The sequence below is a fragment of the Bos indicus x Bos taurus genome, chromosome X (genome assembly GCF_003369695.1).
Source record: "Bos indicus x Bos taurus breed Angus x Brahman F1 hybrid chromosome X, Bos_hybrid_MaternalHap_v2.0, whole genome shotgun sequence".
Lineage (NCBI taxonomy): Eukaryota > Metazoa > Chordata > Mammalia > Artiodactyla > Bovidae > Bos > Bos indicus x Bos taurus.
This window is the reverse complement of record NC_040105.1, coordinates 105,232,954-105,256,227: the sequence shown is the minus strand read 5'-3', so window position 1 is coordinate 105,256,227 and position 23,274 is coordinate 105,232,954. Positions and strand designations below refer to the sequence as shown.

Here is a 23,274-nt window from a genome sequence, read left to right as displayed (position 1 = left end):
ATGTAATTCCCATCATATGAGAGTAGAGACAAGGATTTAAATAGGATATTTTGAAAGATTTTAATCTTAATTTTGAAACTACAAAGGAAAATATACAACACTATAGTCACAGCTAGATAGATCTGCATTATTTCTCTGGCATTAATTTTCTGAATACATTCCATTGCTTTGAGTAATTTGCACTTAAACATATTCTCCACAATATGTTGATCAACCAATTTCCTATACAAATGACTGAATGCCTCAAACTGGGTGTACATATTTACTGAGGAAGGAATGATGTGTCTTAATTTTATATTGTATTTTTTAAGCTGCTTATGATTTACTAACAATACTAATAAAAGTTAAAGAAACACACAATTTTGTGTGACAAAAAGGGAGTATAAAGGACCCTTAAAATTATTACATAACAGATGTTTCCTGGCTTCTCATTCAAATGCTTCATTGTGTATCATCTTACCTTGCAAAGTGAGAATAGAATTTGGTCTATTATGTATATACATTAAATTAGTGTAGTATTTGAAGTGTTCTTTGGTGTAAAGGTATTTACAAGTGGTTTATGATTTATTTAGCATTTAGAATTAGTGTAATTCTTATATATCTGACATATAGGCAGTATTTTTTTAAGATGTCTATTAAAAGTTAGCATTTGCATTTACTCAGTACAAATCTCTGGTACCTCCATTAATATCAAATTCCTTGAACATACTTGCTATTTGGTGTTTTAAATATAACTTAGTTAATGATAAAGATTGTGATTGTAGCTCTTACTGGTAATGAGAAGTGTCACGTAAATTACAATATTATATTGCAATACTTATAAACAACTTGTAGAAAAATACTTAAAATTAAATTTTACCTTTGTGAAAGTTATTCATATAGAATAATCTTATAATTCCTCTCCCACTTCTTAAATGAAATATTTGAGTTTAATTAAAATCGTTTCAAGGAATGTGAAAATTGAGCCAACTCATTATACCCTTAGAGTCAAGGCCCTGCAGGTACCAAGATGGTGTACTAAGAGTAGGAGTTTCGAAATTCCATAGCCTCAGTTTAATTGTAAGTAAAGTGATGAAACCCAAGAAAATGAATTAATACTTCACATGTCCCATGATCAACTACTGGGGCTTCATGACCATTTGTACATATAATTATTATAAAAGAGCATTTTAAATATTAGAAACATTCTGTGAACTAGAGAACACTTCATTTTTCTTCTACTTCTGTGAACATTTCCTTTATGACTGTAATAAGGAAAACTCCTAATTACTCCTTTGTATATATGAAGATGAAAATGTCTTGAAACAGTTATTTCAGTTCAGTTCAGTCGTTCAGTCATGTCCCACTCTTTGCGACCCCATGAATCACAGCACGCCAGGCCTCCCTGTCCATCACCAATCTGATTTCGGTGTTGACCATCTGATGATGTCCATGTGTTCTTCTCTTGTGTTTTTGGAAGAGGGTGCTTGCTATGACCAGTGCATTTTCTTGGCAAACCTCTATTAGTCTTTGCCCTGCTTCATTCCATATTCCAAGGCCAAATTTGCCTGTTACTCCAGGTGTTTCTTGACTTCCTACTTTTGCATTCCAGTCCCCTATAATGAAAAGGACATCTTTGTGGGGTGTTAGTTCTAAAAGGTCTTGTAGGTCATCATAGAACCATTCGATTTCAGCTTCTTCAGCATTACTGGTTGGGGCATAGGCTTGGATTACTGTGATACTGAATGGTTTGCCTTGGAAACGAACAGAGATCATTCTGTAGCTTTTGAGGTTGCATCCAAGTACTGCATTTCAATCTCTTTTGTTGACCATGATGGCTACTCCATTTCTTCTGAGGGATTCCTGCCCGCAGTAGTAGATATAATAGTCATCTGAGTTAAATTCACCCATTCCAGTCCATTTTAGTTTGCTGATTCCTAGAATGTCGACATTCACTCTTGCCATCTCTTGTTTGACCACTTCCAATTTGCCTTGATTCAAGGACCTGACATTCCAGGTTCCTATGCAATATTGCTCTTTACAGCATCAGACCTTGCTTCTATCACCAGTCATATCCACAACTGGGTATTGTTTTTACTTTGACTGCATCCCTTCATTCTTTCTGGAGTTATTTCTCCACTGATATTCAGTAGCATATGGGGTGGAGAGGTCTGACAGAATGTGTTCCACTGGAGAAGGGAATGGCAAACCACTTCAGTATTCTTGCCATGAGAACCCCATGAACAGTATGAAACAGTTATTTAGAATCCCTTAACAAAATTTCTCAATATTTGTTTGGGTGTCATCTTTGTAAAAGATGAAAATAGAAATTATTTTGAAAGCTGCTAGTGATCCCATCTCACAGAATACTATTTCTGTGAGAAAGGAACTTCTGAAATGATTTCTTTCCTGCTTTTTGTGGCTAAATATTTACCCATATAAACTAATGATGATCGAGATTTAACAGTATTTAAAATCCGGCCATTGATGAAAATGGATCCTGCTTTTGATTATTGACTACCCTTGGTCTGTCCTTTGCTTATGCTTGAAGAAATAATATTACCCTTTGAGAATAGTATGGACATCACTGAATCTATTTTTCACAATGGCCAGAGAGAACAAAAATATGTACTTTTCTAGTTGATTCCTTCTTTGTCAGTTGCTTTGCTGACACTTTTAATTTAATCATTGGTGTTCTTACATGTTTGCCTTACAAGATCTCAGATATTTTCGCATCTATTGTGTTGCCATTAATGGACTCCTAGAATATTCTCAATGAAGTGTCCTTGATGGTCTCTTTGGTTCATATTCTAGCCAGTGAATAGAGAAAACTGAAGGAAACCAAATCTTAAGACTAGTCATCAAATAAACTTTTATGGACTATCTAATTGATTAACTAGAATATGCTGTATAACTTCACACCTGGAAGCACTCAAAGGACTATTACTTTCTTTTGATTAAAATCCACAGAACATAAACTGAAAAATAATATTGCTAAATGCAATTCCTTATTTTTCATTAAATATAAAAGATTATTTTTACAAGTAGAATAGTTTTTCCATAATATATTTATAAGTTACTTTTATTTTCGATGACTTAAATTGAAAATCTTATAAAACAATTTTCATTCTATCCATTCAATTCAGTTCAGTCACTCAGTCGTGTCCGAATCTTTGTGATACCATGAATCACAGCACGTGAGGCCTCCCTGTCCATCACCAACTCCCGGAGTTCACTCAGACTCATGCCCATCGAGTCAGTGATGCCATCCAGCCATCTCATACTCTGTCATCCCCTTCTCCTCCTACCCTCAATCCCACCCATCATCAGAGTCTTTCCCAATGGGTCAACTCTTTGCATGAGGTGGCCAAAGTACTGGAGTTTCAGCTTCAGCATTATTCCTTCTAAAGAAATCCCAGAAAGCATCAATTCTTTGGCACTCAACTTTCTTCACAGTTCAACTCCAACATCCATACATGACCAAAGGAAAAACCATAGCCTTGACTAGATGGACCTTTGTTGGCAAAGTAATGTCTCTGCTTTTCAATATGCTATCTAGGTGGGTCATAACTTTCCTTCCAAGGAGTAAGCCTCTTTTAATTTCATGGCTGCAGTCACCATCTGCAGTGATTTTGGAGCCCAACAAAATAAAGTCTGACACTGTTGCCACTGTTTTCCCATCTATTTCCCATAAAGTGAGGGGACCAAATGCCATGATCTTCATTTTCTGAATATTGAGCTTTAAGCCAACTTTTTCACTCTCCACTTTCACTTTCATCAAGAGGCTTTTTAGTTCCTCTTCACTTTCTGCCATAGGGTGGTATCATCTGCATATCTGAGGTTATTGATATTTCTCCTGGCAATCTTGATTCCAGCTTGTGCTTCTTCCAGCCAAGCGTTTGTCATGATGTACTCTGCATATAAGTTAAATAAGCAGGGTGACAATATACAGCCTTGACGTACTCCTTTTCATATTAAGAACCAGTCTGTTGTTCAATGTCCAGTTCTAACTGTTGCTTCCTGACCTGCATACAGGTTTCTCAAGAGGCAGGTCAGGTGGTCTGGTATTCCCATCTTTTTCAGGATTTTCCAGTTTATTGTGATCCACACAAAGGCTTTGGCATAGTCAATAAAACAGAAATAGATGTTTTTCTGGAACTCTCTTGCTTTTTCCATGATCCAGCAGATCTTGGCAATTTGATCTCTGGTTCCTCTGCCTTTTCTAAAACCAGCTTGAGCATCTGGAAGTTCATAGTTCACATATTGCTGAAGCCTGGCTTGGAGAATTTTGAGCATTACTTTACTAGTGTGTGAGATGAGTGCAATTGTGCAGTAGTTTGAGCATTCTTTGGCATTGCCTTTCTTTGGGATTGGAATGAAAACTGACCTTTTCCAGTCCTGTGGCCACTGCTGAGTTTTCCAAATTTCCTGGCGTATTGAGTGCAGCACTTTCACAGCATCATCTTTCAGGATTTGAAATAGCTCAACTGGAATGCCATCACTTCCACTAGCTTTGTTCTTAGTGATGCTTTCTAAGGCCCACTTGACTTCACATTCCAGGATGTCTGGCTCTAGGTCAGTGATCACATCATCATGATTATCTGGGTCGTGAAGATCTTTTTTGTAGAGTTCCTCTGTGTATTCTTGCCACAGCTTCTTAATATCTTCTGCTTCTGTTAGGTCCATACCATTTCTGTCCTTTATCGAGCCCATCTTTGCATGAAATGTTCCTTTGGTATCTCTAATTTTCTTGGAGAGATCTCTAGTCTTTCCCATTCTGTTGTTTTAGTCTATTTCTTTGCATTGATCACTGAGGAAGGCTTCCTTATCTCTTCTCGCTCTTCTTTGGAACTCTGCATTCAGATGTTTATATCTTTCCTTTTCTCCTTTGCTTTTCACTTCTCTTCTTTTCACAGCTATTTGTAAGGCCTCCCCAGACAGCCATTTTGTTTTTTTTGCGTTTCTTTTCCATGGGTATGGTCTTGATCCCTGTCTCGTGTACAATGTCACGAACCTCATTCCTAGTTCATCAGGCACTCTATCTGTCAGATCTAGGCCCTTAAGTCTATTTCTCACTTCCACCGTATAATCATAAGGATTTGATTTAGGTCATAATTGAATGGTCTAGTGGTTTTCCCTACTTTCTTCAATTTAAGTCTGAATTTGGCAATAAGGAGTTCATGATATGAGCCACAGTGAGCTCCTCGTCTTGTTTTTGTTGACTGCATAGAGCTTCTCCACCTTTGGCTGCAAAGAATATAATCAGTCTGATTTCGGTGTTAACCATCTGGTGATGTCCATGTGTAGAGTCCTCTCTTGTGTTGTTGGAAGAAGGTGTTTGCTATGACCAGTGCATTTTCTTTGCAAAACTCTATTAGTTAATCTTTTATGTATAATTTTGTTTTCTCGGCTGAACATCCTGTTGACGTTATCAGTGAGGAAATTTACAGTTTAGAATAATTTTTTAAGTTGAATTTGGATTCAATCAATCATTATTTTGTACAATATTTGCTAATCTAATTTTAACACAAATTAATACTGCCTCATTTTACAATTTTGTCACCTGCATTAGTCACAATTAATTAGATTTTGTAATTGTGCTTCTAGTTAGGTGTGATATGAAACCTCATGGCAACTGAAGTGCTATAGGACAAGCAGATTTTAGTAATCTTATATGAACTTGGGCAATACTCTGTAAATGTTTCCTGTAGGTGCTTTTGTGTAATAGACATGTTTCTTAGATTTTCCTTAGTTTTGTGTACTTTAAATATTTAGATTTCTAGCATACCCAAGGTTCTCATGATATTATGAAGCTGTATGTGTTGTATATAATTATTTTTCAAAAGAACTACTGTGCAATGTGTTTTTTTCATGCATTATGGATGCTCATATTATAACACCTGTGGCCTTATATGGTATTTGAATTAGGAGCAGACTTTTTAAAATTGTAGCATAGTCATATGCCTTTATTTTTATTGGACATATAATACTTATTTGTTGTAGAAAAATTTAGTAAATCTTAGATAGATCTTACATGAAGAATTTTTAAACTATTTGTTTTTATTTCAAGCTATTCCAGTAAGTTTTTCTTTATAATTCAGTTGGTAATTCTGTTGAACCTTTAAAAGTGGTGCACTTTAAAATTAAAGAAGTATTCTATTCTTTTTTTTTTCCTTTTTTTACATCCTGTTATTATTTTATTTTATTTTTTAACTTTACAATATTGTATTGGTTTTGCCATATATCAACATGAATCTGTCACAGGTATACACGTGTTCCCCATCCTGAACCCTCCTCCCTCCTCCCTCCCCATACCATCCTTCTGGGTGAGAGGGTGGGATGATTTGGGAGAATGGCACTGAAACATGTTCTTTTTTTGTGATAAACTATACATGCAGGATTTTTTATAAATAGTGGTGATTGACTCAATTATTATGCATATTGTTTATTTTTATTGATGCATTATTAGACATTTATTAAATAGCAGAGTCTGACTAGTTGAAGATATAATAAAGAGGCATGCTTTATATCTCAACTGTGAGACTAATCTCCCCTCAGTGAGAATATCAAGTCAATGAAAAAGCTTTTTCGATAAAAAGAATGCCATCTAATTACCTTCCATAAGTTCCCTTAGAATGAACAACCAAGTTATATAATTATTTCCAAAAAGTCTCATAACCAACTCTTGCCTTTTTCATATTCTAGATATTCTCAGTTAAAATTAACTGTCCCTTTATAAGTGATTAATTATATTTAATTATCTACACATACACTGTACTACCCAATTAGGAGTAAGTGTTTTTGTGAAGTAAAAACACGTCACATTCTATTTGGTTTCAGATAGTCAAATTGACATAATAATGAAAATGAAGTATCTCAATGGATATTCTAGAAATATTTGCACTTTTATCCCTTGTCTTGGAGCCTTATATTTATCAATTATTCATTGATTTATTTCATAAAATGTTGTTCTCTTTGAAATACACTTTTGAAGCATTTTCATTGTTTTGTCTTAATACTTGATAAAACACATTAGATAGCAAAATAATGGTTTCGTTAGATACTTAGAGAAATTTTGAATAATACCACTTTTACCCTATTTGGTTGTTGTTAGAAGTAAATGAATATACAATACTGGTGAAAAACTTTTTCAGAAATCCAATAATAAGCATTAAAATATATTTATTTGTCTTATTACATATCAGTTCTAACCTCAGTTTCAAAATGCAGATCTTTATTACAATAATACTTTAAAACTAAACAGAATTGCTCATAAATGCTATCACCTTAAACAAAAAAGTTTCTAGTAATACAAATATAGAGCTCAAATAGTTGTTCAGTATCACAGCCTTGAAGTAATTCAACACAACCTCACACATACACACAAGTCTCATATTCAAGCTGAGAAAAAACACACAAAAATGAAATTGCATGGACTCTGGAAAACTAATTTATGAACTCTTAAATGAGAGACTATCTTATTATTATTTTTTAATTTATCTTATTATTAATTTTATTTGATCACTCATTTGGAACTATGTATTGGGTGCCTTTCTTGTAGATAATTATATACATTATTTATGATGTTCAGATTGAATAATTACCTTTTTTTTTCACATAAATATAGTTATTCAAGAGAAGGTGCTGATTTTTCTTCCAGATAGGTATCATAGCTTTATCTATGTGTTGCCAAAATATCTGGAGCCAAAATGCAGTTTTTCATTGAACATGGGTATATTTTGTCTATCTGATAAAACTGTTTGACTCTATAAAGATCCAGACTTTAGTGCTACAAAATATTATTTTTTCATTTTAAATAGGACAAAAAGGGACATGATATATGAAGTTATCATTATCTGAATCTAAAGCAATTGATAACATTTAACAACAAATTGATAACATTTAACATTTTATTTATTTTATTTCATTTAACATTTATCTAGAGCAATTGATAACATTTAACATTTTAAAGAGGACAAAAAGTGGCATGCTATATGAAGTTATCATTATCTGAATCTAGAGCAATTGATAACATTTAACAACAAAATTCTACACGGTGCTACAACTCTGTTTTACGTACATACATTTTAGTTGGTTCCAAGACTATACACACATTTATTTCAAAATGCACGCAAATTGTAGAAATGATGAGGTACATACAATGAAGTCTTTTTAGATGTGGAACTTGAAAGACAGTCATATCGAACTCTTAAAATTGAGAGACCTAATTGTGAGTCTAGAAGAAAGTTCATTTTAACTTGATGTTTATGTAATTCTTATACAGTGGGAATAAAATGGATTACGGTATGTATAATAAGTACACACATTTTTGCGTTCATGTGTTTGTCAAATTTTTAGCAGAAAAAAACGTAATATAAGCATAAAGACAACTTGTTCAAAGATCATGCATCTACATTGACAATGTTATTCTCTCCTCTTTTAAACTCATGCCTCACTTCCAAACTTTAATTATCCTTTATCCCTTATATCATCCTACACAGCACCTTTTATTTAATAAAACTCCTGTCATATCCAGTGCATTTTGAATACATGCTTATGTGGTTTGTTATTTATTTATTTATTTATTTTACTTCCAAATTGCTTTGCCTCTAATGTAACTGCGGTGCATCTCTTCATAAAGTTTCCTTGTTTTCTGAAGGCTCACAGATCCAGTAACATTAAATTATACATGAAAAATTAAACTTTTTCCTAAGTACCTGTGCAGATTCTACTTCTTTTGCACACACAAAAAAGCTAAGATAAATTTGCCTTCAGTAATGGTCAACTTTTACTCGGTTGGCATAACTAAAATATTTACCAAACAATTAATTAAAATAATCATCTTTATTTGAATTAACACCTTATTTACTTTTAATATCTCTGAGACAAAAAAAAGACATAAATGACTCTTAGTGCTCTATACAATGTCATATTTTCAGTTTCATGAATCTGCCACTTTATGGGTTTATATAGGCTAAGATATGGATTTGCCATAATCATATACATGCATACATAATTATTTATTAATGTGTATACACACATATACTTTATAAACAGCTCAGTGCAGACTATTAATTGACATAAATTTTGGAAATATTTGTGAGAATAGGTTCAGTTTTTAGACTGGGTGATGTGTGTAATTATCATTTCTGCTTTTGAATGGAGTTAGTATTAAGAACCAGAGAAGGCAATGGCACCCCACTCCAGTACTCTTGCCTGGAAAATCCCATGGATGGAGGAGCCTGGAAGGCTGCAGTCCATGGGGTCACTGAGGGTTGGACACAACTGAGCGACTTCACTTTCACTTTTCACGTCCATGCATTGGAGAAGGAAATGGCAACCCACTCCAGTGTTCTTGCCTGGAGAATCCCAGGGACGGGGGAGACTGATGGGCTGCAATCTATGGGGTTGCAGAATCAGACACGACTGAAGTGACTTAGCAGCAGCAGCAGCAGTATTAAGAACTACCATTGTAGACAAGTTGTGTAAAGTAACATTAAAATTGTGAAGATTAAAAGTACAAGAGCCATCATAAACAGTCATTCTTAAAATTTTGTTTTGGCTTTGTTATTTGTAGCTGTAGTTTTTAAAAAGGAATAAACAGGTTTTTGTGTAAATATGTTGGAATGACTATTATAGAGCATCTTTAAACTGGAATACATGTAATTACTAACACTGGTTGTTTGATGTATTTTTCAGTGCATAAAGTATGTGTAAATCTGTATAAGTGAAATACCTATAAATAAAATTGTTTCTGCATTGCAATAACATATCTTTTGATATTTTTTGAAGTGCTTGTTGTCAGTAGGGTCTACCAATTTCATTAACATCATCAGGGATCCTAAAATAATTTTTAGTACATTAATATCTTGCAGTTTGATGTTATAACTCATTATCTGTGTTGTGTTAACTAGAACTTTATATATTGGCATCCCTGGTCACTAATATTGTGAGATAACTGATTCAAAGCAGTGAAGTAGATTGAAGTGACTCATATTCAACTGAAGTTTTAGTTTTGTGCATTTTATTGTACTCAAATTCTTTGAACATTGTTAATATGATACCATTTACTAACTACTGTTTTTCTTAGAACATGCTACACATAATGGAGTTTACAACGAGCTCAAATGAGGTTAAATATTTCTCAAGCTTCTACTATAGCAAAGAAATGTAGAGAATGATAGTGGTTATGGTGAGGGGTGGGGTTTTAAGGGGTAGATATGTGGAACAGTCAAGTTTATCTCTTGTTTTTTATTAGTGTAAAAAGTCTCTTGCCCAGCAAGTTTAATGGAAAATATGTTAAAAAATTTTTTCAGTTTTTCTGGTGCAGAAAATCCCTGAATATACAGTTTTTTTTAAGAAAAAAATTAAAATGTTTTATTGTAATAATTAGAAGGGTGTGTGTGTGTCTGTGTGTATCACTACTAGAGTATCTTACATGCATTAGTTGTTCATTCCAAATTCCTTGAAATTGGAAGTGAGCAAGCATATTTACTTAACCCATTTCAGGAAGAATCATAAAGTCATCAACAGTTTTCAGAGTCACACCCAAATAGCAACCACATATTGTTGATCTTGCCTCTAAAATACCTTGGACATTTTAAAAGCCTTTCCACTTACTTATTCAGGTTTTCATCAGGAATTACTGATTCCACTACTAATAGTTTGGCCTGCTTCCTACTTTCATTGGTCCAAGTTATTTTTTATCCTGTACCTGAAACACTTTCCTAAAATACGGATTTGATCAAGTGAAGTGAAAAAAGTCCCCTTTCAGTTCAGTTCAGTCACTCAGTCGTGTCCAAACCTTTGTGACTCCATGGACTCGCAGCACACCAGGCCTCCCTGTACACCATCAACAATTGGAGTTTACTCAAACAAATGTCCATTGAGTTGGGGATGCCATCCAACAATCTCATCCTCTGTCCTCCCCTTCTGCTCCTGCCTTCAGTCTTTCCCAGCATCAGGTTCTTTTCTAATGAGTCAGTTCTTTGCATCAGGTGGCCAAAGTATTGGAGCTTCACCTTCAGCATCAGTCCTTCCAATGAATATTCAGGACTGATTTCCTTTAGGATGGACTGGTTGGATCTCCTTGCAGTCCAAGGGACTCTCAAGGGTCCTCTGCAACACCATCATTCAAAAGAATCAATTCTTAGGCACTCAGTTTTCTTTATAGTCCAACTCGCACATTCATACATGACTACTGGAAAAACTAAAGCGTTGACTAGACGGACATTTGTTGGCAAAGTAATGTCTCTGCTTTTTAATATGCTGTCTAGGTTGGTCATAACTTTTCTTCCAAAAAGCAAGCATCTTTTAATTTCATGGCTGAAGTCACCATGTGCAGTGGTTTTGGAGCCCCCAAAAAATAAGTTCTGCCCCTTTTCCACAGTTTCCCCATCTATTTGCCATGAAATGATGGGAGCAGATGCCATGATCTTAGATTTCTGAATGTTGAGTTTAAGCCAACTTTTTCACACTCCTCTTTCACTTTCATCAAAAGGCTCTTTAATTCTTCTTCACTTTCTACCATAAAGGTGTCATCTGCATATCTGAGGTTATTGATATTTCTCCCAGCAATTTTAATTCCAGCTTGGGCTTCATCCATCCCAGCATTTCTCATGATGTACTCTGCATATAAGTTAAATAAAAAGGGTGACAATATACAGCCTTGACATACTCCTTTTCCTATTTAGAACCAGTCTGTTGTTCCATGTCCAGTTCTAACTGTTGCTTCCTGACCTGCGTATAGATATCTCAAGGCAGGTCAGGTTGTCAGGTATTCCTACCTCCTCAAGAATTTTCCAGAGTTTGTTGTGGTCCACGCAGTCAAAGGCTTTGGCATAGTCAATAAAGCAGATGTTGTATATCGGATAAAACCTTAATTACTCTATTTTTCAAAGATTTTACATGTTTAATCAGATATACTTGCTCATCCTTATCTTCTACTACTCCATGCACCCAAAATTTTTGTCATACCTACTACTTCTTGTTCCTTGACTGTACGTTGCACTTTGGTACTTCCATTAAACTGAATGACTTACCAGAATTATGTTGAGCACTTCCTTTGGTTAAGATACTTCTGTGAGAACAACAAAAGTAATTAACCCATTGTCAGTGAAGTAGAAGTGTAATTGTGGAGATAATGTTAGAAAACATACCTTTAGGAGCAGAAAGAATATGATAAAATGAAAGAATGTTACCTGTGATTTTATTAAAAATGAAAGAAGCCTGGATGGTACGCTTTCTTCAATATCTTTCTTATTTCTTAACATTAAACTAGTATAATCCTTATAAAATGCAAAGTCTCAGTAAATGACTAAATCATATAACCTTTCAAACAGTAGCTTCCAGAAACTATTTCCAAAAAAATGATATTATATCATTTTTATTCATTATTCTTAGAAAGATTTTAAAGTATTTAACTCAGTTAAATTGATTCTTGTTACATTTTCCATCCATGAGTTGCACTTAAAATTATAAGTGGGAAATTTTAACCCATTGGTCTTAACAGCATCCAGATACCAGAGAACCACATACTGCTTTTAGGTATTTTAGCACAAGGAGCATCTCAATGTGACATCTCTTATAAATGCAGTAAGAAAAATGTATTCTTGTCCTCAATAGAAAAACTTTTTCCATAGTGAATTGTAGCAAACAGATATTGAGAACTCTAGTTAAAATGTGCTTGTATATTCATAAAAACTGTCACCAAAATATTGAGATGAAATGGTTATCACAGATAGAACTCATTTTATCACTTTCCCCTCAATACTGAAAATCAAAGTTATCAAAATGTGAAAACAGGACAGATGGAGAAAGCCGTGGTATATCAAGTGTAGCTAACATCCAAATTATAATGTGGTAGAGCTACCCTGAAAACTCAGAAACTACATATCCCTTCCCAAAATTGATAGTGTATTACACAAATATGCATACACATAAACACATACACGTCTTTAAGGAATGCACTTCTTGCACACGCACTGAAAGCAAATACACCACCTACTTCCTAGAAATAGATGAAAATGAACCAGATAGTTCTTGAATTGGTATGTTTTTTCTTTGGTTCTTATTATGACAGAAAATAATCTTTCTAAGTTGCATGCAGGAAGCATCCTTGGAGACTGCGGTTTTGTTTTGGCTAGTTTTCTTTCATATTGTTGCTAAGCAGCCTTATATCAGGATGCTGGAATGCCAAAATTACTACAAAACATTTCCATACTAGTTGGTGATTGTTAACAAAATTTCATTAATTATTTTACCTTTTTGTGTAAAGGAAATGAACGTCACCATGAGTAGAGAAGTAATGTTTTGTTAGCTCATTTATAATTACTGAGAGTTTTCCAGCTATACCAAGTAAAATAAAAAACAATTACTAACAATCTTAAAGTCAGTAGCTATTTTCTTCAAAACACACACCTTGGGAATGTAGAGCCAATAATAGAATAGGGTAATAAATTGGAAGATTGGATATAAAGATAAGGCTAAGGGATTAATAACAGGAAAAGCTTGCAAGAGTAAAACATTGCCACATTTCTAGTGAACGAACTTTCCCTTCATATTTGTATGGTTTTTAATATCGTATTTTTGAAGTTCATCTTAATGTAGTCCATATACCAGAGAACCACATTCTGCGTTTGGGTATTTAACAAAAGGAGCTTCTCAATATGACATGGCCCTGGGAAGATAATCATTATCATTCATAAAATACACCCTCCCTTTTCTTTCATTTGCTAAAGTCAAAATGTATTTGTTACTCTGATTTATTTTGGGGGAACAATCCTATCTAAAATCAATCTAACTCAAATATTACCATCAGTTCAGTTCAGTTCAGTCGCTCAGTCATGTCCAACTCTTTGCAACCCCATGAACTGCAGCACGCCAGGCCTCCCTGTCCATCACCAACTCCCAGAGTTCACTCAAACTCATGTCCAACGAGACAGTGATGCCATCCACCCATCTCATCCTCTGTTATCCCCTTTTCCTCCTGCCCCCAATCCCTCCCAGCTATATGCCAAATCTGCCTTAACTATAATCCTACCACAACTGTCTTTGGGCTTGTGTGTGAAATTTTAAATTTCATGGTGCATTTTGCTTTTCCTGGAGAAAAATTCCATATCCCCTCTCATACGAAAACCGAAACCTGTTAATAGAGTTGTCAACATTCTCTTTCTTCTTCAGATTGGTCTGGCTTATACATTTTAGTATTAGAAAACCCAAGTTGAAAAGCTGAAAGCTGGTTCTTTGAGAGGATAAATAAAATTGACAAACCATTAGCCAGATTCATCAAGAAACAAAGGGGAAAAAATCAAATCAATAAAATTATAAATGAAAATATAAAGATCACAACAGACAACACAGAAATACAAAGGATCATAAGAGACTACTATGAGAAATTATATGCCAATAAAATGGATACCTTGGAAGAAATGGACAAAGTCTTAGAAAAATAGAACTTTCCAAAACTCAACCAGGAAGAAAAGAAAATCTTAACAGACCCATAACAAGCACAGAAATTGAAACTGTAATCAGAAACCGTCCAGCAAACAAAAGCCCAAGACAAGAAGGCTTCACAGCTAAATTCTGCCAAAAATTGAGAGAAGAGATAACACCTATCCTACTCAAACTCTTCCAGAAAATCGCAGAGGAAGGTAAACTTCCAAATTCATTCTATGAAGCCACCATCACCCTAATACCAAAACCTGACAAAGACACCACAAATAAATAAATAAACTACAGGCCAATATCACTGATGAACGTAGATGCAAAAATCATTAAGAAAATTCTAGCAATCAGAATCCAACAACACATTAAAAAGATCATACATCATGACCAAGTGGGCTTTATCCCAGGGATGCAAGGATTCTTCAATATTCACAAATCAATCAATGTAATTCATCACATTAACAAATTGAAAAATAAAAACCATATGATTATCTCAATAGATGCTGAGAAAGCCGTTGACAAAATTCAACATCCATTTATGATAAAAAAAAAAAACCCTCCAGAAAACAGGAATAGAAGGAACATACCTCAACATAATAAAAGCTATATATGACAAACCCGCAACTAGCATTATCCTCAATGGTGAAAAATTGCAAGCATTTCCCCTAAAGTCAGGAACAAGACAAGGGTGCCCACTCTCACCACTACTATTCACCATAGTTTTGGAAGTCTGGCCACAGCAATCAGAGCAGAGAAAGAAATAAAAGGAATCCAAATTGGAAAAGAAGTACTAAAACTCTCACTGCAGATGACATGATCCTCTACAAAGAAAACCCTAAAGACTCCACCAGAAAATTACTAGAGCTAAGAAATGAATAAAGTTGCAGGATATAAAATCAACACACAGAAATCCCTTGCATTCCTATATACTAATAATGAGAAAATAGAAAGAGAAATTACGGGAAAATTTCCATTCACCATTGCAACGAAAATAATAAAATACTTAGGTATATATCTACCTAAAGAAAGAGAAGACCTACATATATAGAAAACTATAAAACACTGGTGAAAGAAATTAAAGAGGACAATAATAGATGGAGAAATATACCGTGTTCATGGATTGGAAGAATCAATATAGTGAAAATGAGTATACTATCCAAAGCAGTTATAGATTCAATGCAATCCCTATCAAGCTACCAATGGTATTTTTCACAGAGCTAGAACAAATAATTTCACAATTTGTATGGAAATACAAAAAAACGTCGAATAGCCAAAGCAATCTTGAGAAAGAAGAATGGAACTGGAGGAATCAACTTGCCTGACTTCAGGCTCTACTATAAAGCCACAGTCATCTAGACAGTATGGTACTGGCACAAAGACAGAAATATAGATCAATGGAGCAAAATAGAAAGCCCAGAGATAAATCCATGGACCTATGGACCTCTTATCTTTGACAAAGGAGGCAATAATACACAATGGATTAAAGACAATCTCTTTAACAAGTGGTGCTGGGAAAACTGGTCAACCACTTGTAAAAGAATGAAACTAGAACCATTTCTAACACCATACACAAAAATAAACTCAAAATGGTTTAAAGATCTAAATGTAAGACCAGAAACTATAAAACTCCTAAAGGAGAACATAGGCAAACACTCTCTGACATAAATCACAGCAGGATCCTCTATGACCCACCTCCCAAAATATTGGAAATAAAAGCAAAATAAACAAATGGGACCTAATTAAACTGAAAAGCTTCTGGACATCAAAGGAAACTATATGCAAGGTGAAAAGACAGCCTTCAGAATGGGAGAAAATAATAGCAAATGAAGCAACTGACAAAGAATTAATCTCAAAAATATACAAGCAACTCCTGAAGCTCAATTCCAAAAAAATAAACCACCCAATCAAAAAATGGGCCAAAGAACTAAACAGACATTTCTCCAAAGAAGACACACAGATGGCTAACAAACACATGAAAAGATGCTCAACATCAGTCATTGTCAGAGAAATGCAAATCAAAACCACAATGAGTTACCATTTCATGCCAGTCAGAATGGCTGCTATCCAAAAGTCTACAAGCAATAAATGCTGGAGAGGGTGTGGAGAAAAGGCAACCCTCTTACACTGTTGGTGGGAATGCAAACTAGTACAGCCACTATGGAGAACAGTTTGGAGACTCCTTAAAAAACTGGAAATAGAACTGCCATACGACCCAGCAATCCCACTGCTGGGCATACACACTGAGGAAATGAGAACTGAAAGGGACACGTGTACCCCAATGTTCATCACAGCACTGTTTATAATAGCCAGGACATGGAAGCAACCTAGATGTCCATCAGCAGATGAATGGATAAGAAAGCAGTGGTACATATACACAATGGAGTATTACTCAGCCATTAAAAAGAATACATTTGAATCAGTTCTAATGAGGTGGATGAAACTGGAGCCTATTATACAGAGTGAAGTAAGCCAGAAAGAAAAACACCAATACAGTATACTAACACATATATATGGAATTTAGAACGATGATAAAGATAACCCTGTATGCGAGACAGCAAAATAGACACTGATGTATAGAACAGTCTTTTGGATTCTGTGGGAGAGGGTGAGGGTTGGATGATTTGGAAGAATGGCATTGAAACCTGTATAATATCGTATGTGAAATGAATCGCCAGTCCAGGTTCAATGCATGATATAGGCTGCTCTGGGCTGGTGCACTGGGATGACACAGAGAGATGGTATGGGGAGGAAGGTGGTTCAGAATGGGAATCATGTGTACACTCGTGGTGGACTCATGTTGATGTATGGCAAAACCAATACGATGTTGTAAAGTGATTAGCCTCCAATTAAAAAAAAGAAAAAAGAAAAAAACATCCACAAACAAACAAACAAACAAAAAAGAATGAAACTCCAAGTTGACAATCATGTATGGGCATGGGAGATGTTTGACCCGTTGACAGAGACTTGTCATGTTAACATACGTTGGAAGTATGTGATAGGCCAACCCTCCCCATTTTCTGGCCCCATGTTTAGATAAGAACATGTGTCTTGCCTTGTATCTATCTCTGTCAATCCAATAAGAGAAAAAGCCTCAGTTACTTAGACAAATTCTGGACTAGTTGGTCCTTTCTACCCTGGAAAATAAGTCTTTGACCATCCTGTCCTTATAATACTCTTCATAACACTTAGTAAAACCACTCTGTGATGTACTTCAATCAAATCACCTGAACTCTCTTATTCCCTGAGCAGTGAACACTGCACTTATTGTAAGGTAAATATGCACTGTATGGAGAGTAAAGTTCATTTACCCACATAACCTGCTGTTTTGAAATTACATTTTTCACACTGAAAGAAGTATAGTTTTCATAGCTAAAGCAATAAGGTACTTGAGTCTAGTGAAAAAGAGCTCGAGACACAAGGAGAGTGTGCTAGTGCTGAAAAAACTAAAAGTTTAACAGGAAAAGAAAAAGAGGCAGTAGTAGCCAGAGGGTTAAAACTAAAACCATGGCTTTCAAGAATAAGGATGAATGATCATTCTCATTCATTCAGCCATTAGATAGTTACTGAGTACACATTTTTCATAAGGCCTTACTACAAGGATAGGTAATGCCTGTATTTATCCTTAAGGAAAGTAGTTCAATAATAGAAGATATGTATGCAAATGATGTGTTACCAAGTGGACCACAAAACCAGTACTCTTATACATGGTAATAAATTTAAAAAATACTTCTAATTTTTTTCAGCAAAATAACTGTTATATCAGAAAGTTTTGTGTTAACTGGTATTTGCAGTATTAACTGAGGTATAGATACAGCTACTTCTCTAATTAAATCTAACTGGTTAATTTAATAATGAGAAATGTCTTTATCATACACATTCCCAAAGAAAGTACTTACATGGATTTTTAAACTTTCTCTTTTTATCTATTTGTTTTATTGGTAAGATTTGAAATTTTGATATTTTGTTCTTGTCACTATGAAGTAAGTATTGGGTTATATAGATAATTGAGCATTTCTTAATTATGGGTTAGTGCCATTTGGCTTCTTAGTTTTCATTTTCTTTTTACATTTCCAAACGCTTTCCCAATTTAAACAAAGTAGACCATAGATACAAAAAAAAAAAAAAAATATGGCTTTCATGCTAAGATTTCTTCAATTTCATCAACTTATATATTCATTAATTTGCCTCTCTCTGATATGCCTACAATTGGCCCTTCTACAAATGACCATTTGTACAGTTTTATCTATTCATCCCACAAGCCTTTACTTTTTCTATCTTCTTTGGCAGAAACATCAAATAGTCATTTTTGCTCCCCTCAAGGTTTCCCTTTGCCGAAAGGAATCTAATAGTCCAGAAAGATCTCCATATAGGTTGAATTTCCAGAGATATCTAGATCTATATAAAACTAATGTTATAGAGTTAATACAACAAATTTAAATCCTAATTCAAAAAGAAAAACTAAGAAGACAAATATTTTCTTCTAATGATAAATTTTTTGTTTTGAACTTGGATAAATATTTTACTTGAATTATTGAAAATGCTTTCTAGCTCTTCTTTTTATATTATGCTAACCAATCTAATTCCCAGATCTGTAGTATTTCTGATAACCTTTATGAGCTGTATTGTTACATCTGGGATATGCTTCTATTTCAGAAATAATGAATCTTAAATATCATGTGATATGCTACAATACAATTCTACAATATCCTTTTACAAATGATCATTCCTAAAGTTTCCTAAAGTCTGCCTGTATTATTTGAAAGATGGTGGAATCAAGGGCCAGAGAGAGAACTTAATGAGCACCTATTTTATGTCAGGCAGTGTGCTCAGTTCAGCTCAGTTCAGTCGCTCAGTCATGTCCAACACTTTGCAACCCCATGAACTGTAGCATGCCAGGCTTCCCTGTCCATCACCAACTCCCGGGGTTCACCCAAACCCATGTCCATCAAGTCGGTGATGCCATCCAACCGTTTCATCCTCTGTCGTCCCCTTATCCTCCTGCCCTCAATCTTTCCCAGGATCAGGGTCTTTTCAAGTGAGTCACCTCTTCATATCAGGTGGCCAAAGTATTGGAGTTTCAGCTTCAACATCAGTCCCTCCAATGAACACCCAGGACTGATCTCCTTTCGGATGGACTGGTTGGATCTCCTTATAGTCCAAGGGACTCTCAAGAGTCTTTTCCAACACCACAGTTCAAAAGCATCAATTCTTCGGTGCTCAGCTTTCTTTATAGTCCAACTCTCACATCCATACATGACTGGAAAAATCATAACTATGACTAGATGGACCTTCATTGGCAAAGTAATGTCCCTGCTTTTTAGTATGCTGTCTAGGTTGGTCATAACTTTCCTTCCAAGGAGCTAGACACCTTACATATGATAGTTCATTATCTCAGAGTAAGTGGCCAAGATAGGATCTGTGGTTAGATCTGATTAACTCTCAAGTTTTCCTTGCTCTCTACTTAATCACATCTGGCATATCTATGGCTCCCACAGCTCTTGCTCTGAAGCTCATAGTTCCTTCACTTTTATCACCTTCTTATCAAATTTCTCCTCTGGTGTCCAAATCAACACCCAATAAACCGATGTAGATTTTCTCCATTATCTTTGCCCTTTTCTGGACGCATGCTCATGTATTAAGCTAAGATAGATGATCTTTAAATGATTTTTGTTGCTAGATTTCATAAGGTTGGCAGGCAACAAGTTCATTCTGAAAACTATGGTGCATAATTCTTTCTGAACAGGTCAGTTGGAAAAATGCGAATAGCATAGACAAAGAAGGCTCTCTTCCATCTACGTGCACTCTCAGTATATGAACGACCAAATAAACTTTGAAAACAGCAGCTATTCAAAAAGTATTTAATCAACTTGAAATTTCTCCACATAGTTCCTTTTTCAATTTGCCTTTGCAATTTTTAAAATACAGTATGATTCTAATGTCCTGCAGTTTGGTAAGCTACAAGATGAGTTTGAAAGAGAAGGGTATAAATGTATGTTACCAAATATGTTAATTTCTATATCAATTCATAATAAAAATGAACATAATGCATTCAGTATAGTTATGAATTTCTAATTAAGCTGATGAGACATATTAGAGATAAACAAAAATATATATCAAATATGGACCACCAAATAGCTATTCAGTTCAGTTCAGTTCAGTTCAGTCGCTCAGTCGTGTGCGACTCTTTGTGACCCCATGAATCGCAGCATGCCAGGCCTCCCTGTCCATCACCAACTCCCGGGGTTCACCCAGACTCACGTCCATCGAGTCAGTGATGCCATCCAGCCATCTCATCCTCTGTCATACTCTTCTCCTCCTGCCCCCAATGCCTCCCAGCATCAGAGTCTTTTCCAATGAGTCAACTCTTCACATGAGGTGGCCAAAGTACTGGAGTTTCAGCTTTAGCATCATTCCTTCCAAAGAAATCCCAGGGCTGATCTCCTTCAGAATGGACTGGTTGGATCTCCTTGCAGTCCAAGGGGCTCTCAAGGGTCTTCTCCAACACCACACTTCAAAAGCATCAATTCTTTGGCGCTCAGTCTTCTTCACAGTCCAACTCTCACATCCATACATGACCGCAGGAAAAACCATAGCCTTGACTAGACGGACCTTTGTTGGCAAAGTAATGTCTCTGCTTTTGAATATGCTATCTAGTTTGGTCATAACTTCTCTTCCAAGGAGTAAGCGTCTTTTAATTTCACGGCTGCAGTCACCATCTGCAGTGATTTTGGAGCCCCCCCAAAATTAAAGTCTGACACTGTTTCCACTGTTCCCCCATCTATTTCCCATGAAGTGATGGGACCAGAAGCCATGATCTTCGTTTTCTGAATGTTGAGCTTTAAGCCAACTTTTTCACTCTCCTCTTTCACTTTCATCAAGAGACTTTTTAGTTCCTCTTCACTTTCTGCCATAAGGATGGTGTCATCTGCATATCTGAGGTTATTGATATTTTCCCGGCAACCTTGATTCCAGTTTGTGCTTCTTCCAGCCCAGCGTTTCTCACGATGTACTCTGCATATAAGTTAAATAAGCAGGGTGACAATATACAGCCTCAACGTACTCCTTTTCTTATTTGGAACCAGTCTGTTTTTCCATGTCCAGTTCGAACTGTTGCCTCCTTACCTGCGTATAGGTTTCTCAAGAGGCAGGTCAGGTGGTCTGGTATTCCCATCTCTTGAAGAATTTTCCACAGTTTATTGTGATCCACACAGTCAAAGGCTTTGGCATAGCCAATAAAGCAGAAATAGATGTTTTTCTGGAACTCTCTTGCTTTTTCCATGATCCAGCAGATGTTGGCAATTTGATCTCTGGCTCCTCTGCCTTTTCTAAAACTAACTTGAATATCTGGAAGTTCACGGTTCATGTATTGCTGAAGCCTGGCTTGGAGAATTTTGAGCATTACTTTACTATGGTGTGAGATGAGTGCAATTGTGTGGTAGTTTGAGCATTCTTTGGCATTGCCTTTCTTTGGGATTGGATTGAAAACTGACCTTTTCTAGTCCTGTGACCACTGCTGAGTTTTCCAAATTTGCTGGCATATTGCGTGCAGCACTTTCACAGCATCATCTTTCAGGATTTGAAATAGCTCAACTGCAAACTACTTAGTGAGCCAAAAAAATAAAATAACTGGATTCTCTATTTCAATTGTACATTTTATCATTCCACTTCTTTGTTTGAAATCCTTAACTGGCTTTTCATAATTTTCATAAGTACTCTAGCTTTTTAACATAGCATACAAAGCTCTCTGCTTACTTTTCAGCCTTAGGTTTCACCCATCCCTCCCTGGGTCATAATATATTCTTCAAGAAAGTCAAATTGCTTTCCGTTTTCTATTATACAACATTCTGCTCTTAGTCTCTGCAAATTCATTCCTGTTTTTCCTAGTGGAGGCCTGCTTTTTCAGGTGATTAACTTCCATGAATTCTTTATGACTCGGATCAGGCATCTTTATGAAGCCTTCCCTAACCAACTTCTTTCTTACCCGTGTGTGTGTGTGTGTGTGTGTGTGTGTGTGTGTGCTGTGCTGTGCTTAGTTGCTCAGTCATGTCCGGCACTTTGTGACCCCATGGTCTGCAGCATGCAAGGCTCCTCTGTCCATGGGAATTCTCCAGGCAAGAATACTGGAGTTGGTTGTCATGCCTTCCTCCAGGGTATCTTCCCAATCCAGGGACTGAACCCAGATCTCCCACACTGCAGGCAGATTACCGTCTGAGACACCAGGGAAGCCCAAGAATACTGGAGAAGTCTATGCCTTCTCCAGGGGAACTTGTTGGCTGACTCAGGAATCAAACTGGGGTCTTCTGCATTGCAAGCAGATTCTTTACAACCTGAGCTAGCCAGGAAGCCCTCTTTCTTACCACAGTCACATAAAATCTTTTTCAATCCACTAGACTTTGAGTTGTTTGGGAGAATAATTCCTGCATTTCCAGCATAAGCACATTTCTAAGATATACTACATATACAATTTATGCAATGTATGTAACGAGTGGGAAAATATTATGGTGAAAACTATTTATGAGATAGCTAATTAAAGAATTAAGGATCATATCAGAAGACAGAAGCCACGTTTAAAGTAGGGAAATTAGCTAGGAGAATGTTGTGTTGAGATAAAAATAAGTGATTAAGGGTAGACTAGTGTGATAGAGGTAAGAATTGAAAATCAGTCTTGACAAATTAAATGGGGAGATCAGTGAATAACATTTCTAACATGATTCCCAAATTTAAGGCACTTAGTTGGAGATTAGTATTTAGACTTTGAACTAAGGTTCTGTAAAGAATTGAAAGTTGAGGAGTTAAAAAAAATGTGTTTGTGTTTTCTAGATAAAGCTGGGGATGCTCTAATTTCTTTAA

The 23,274-nt window shown here is 35.6% G+C and overlaps 1 protein-coding gene across 6 annotated transcripts in view; it reads left to right on the top strand.

Annotated features, from left to right (window-relative positions):
* The window catches only part of PCDH11X (protocadherin 11 X-linked), a 998,691-nt gene that overhangs the window by 111,582 nt on the left and 863,835 nt on the right, over nucleotides 1-23,274 (top strand). The window lies entirely within an intron of this gene.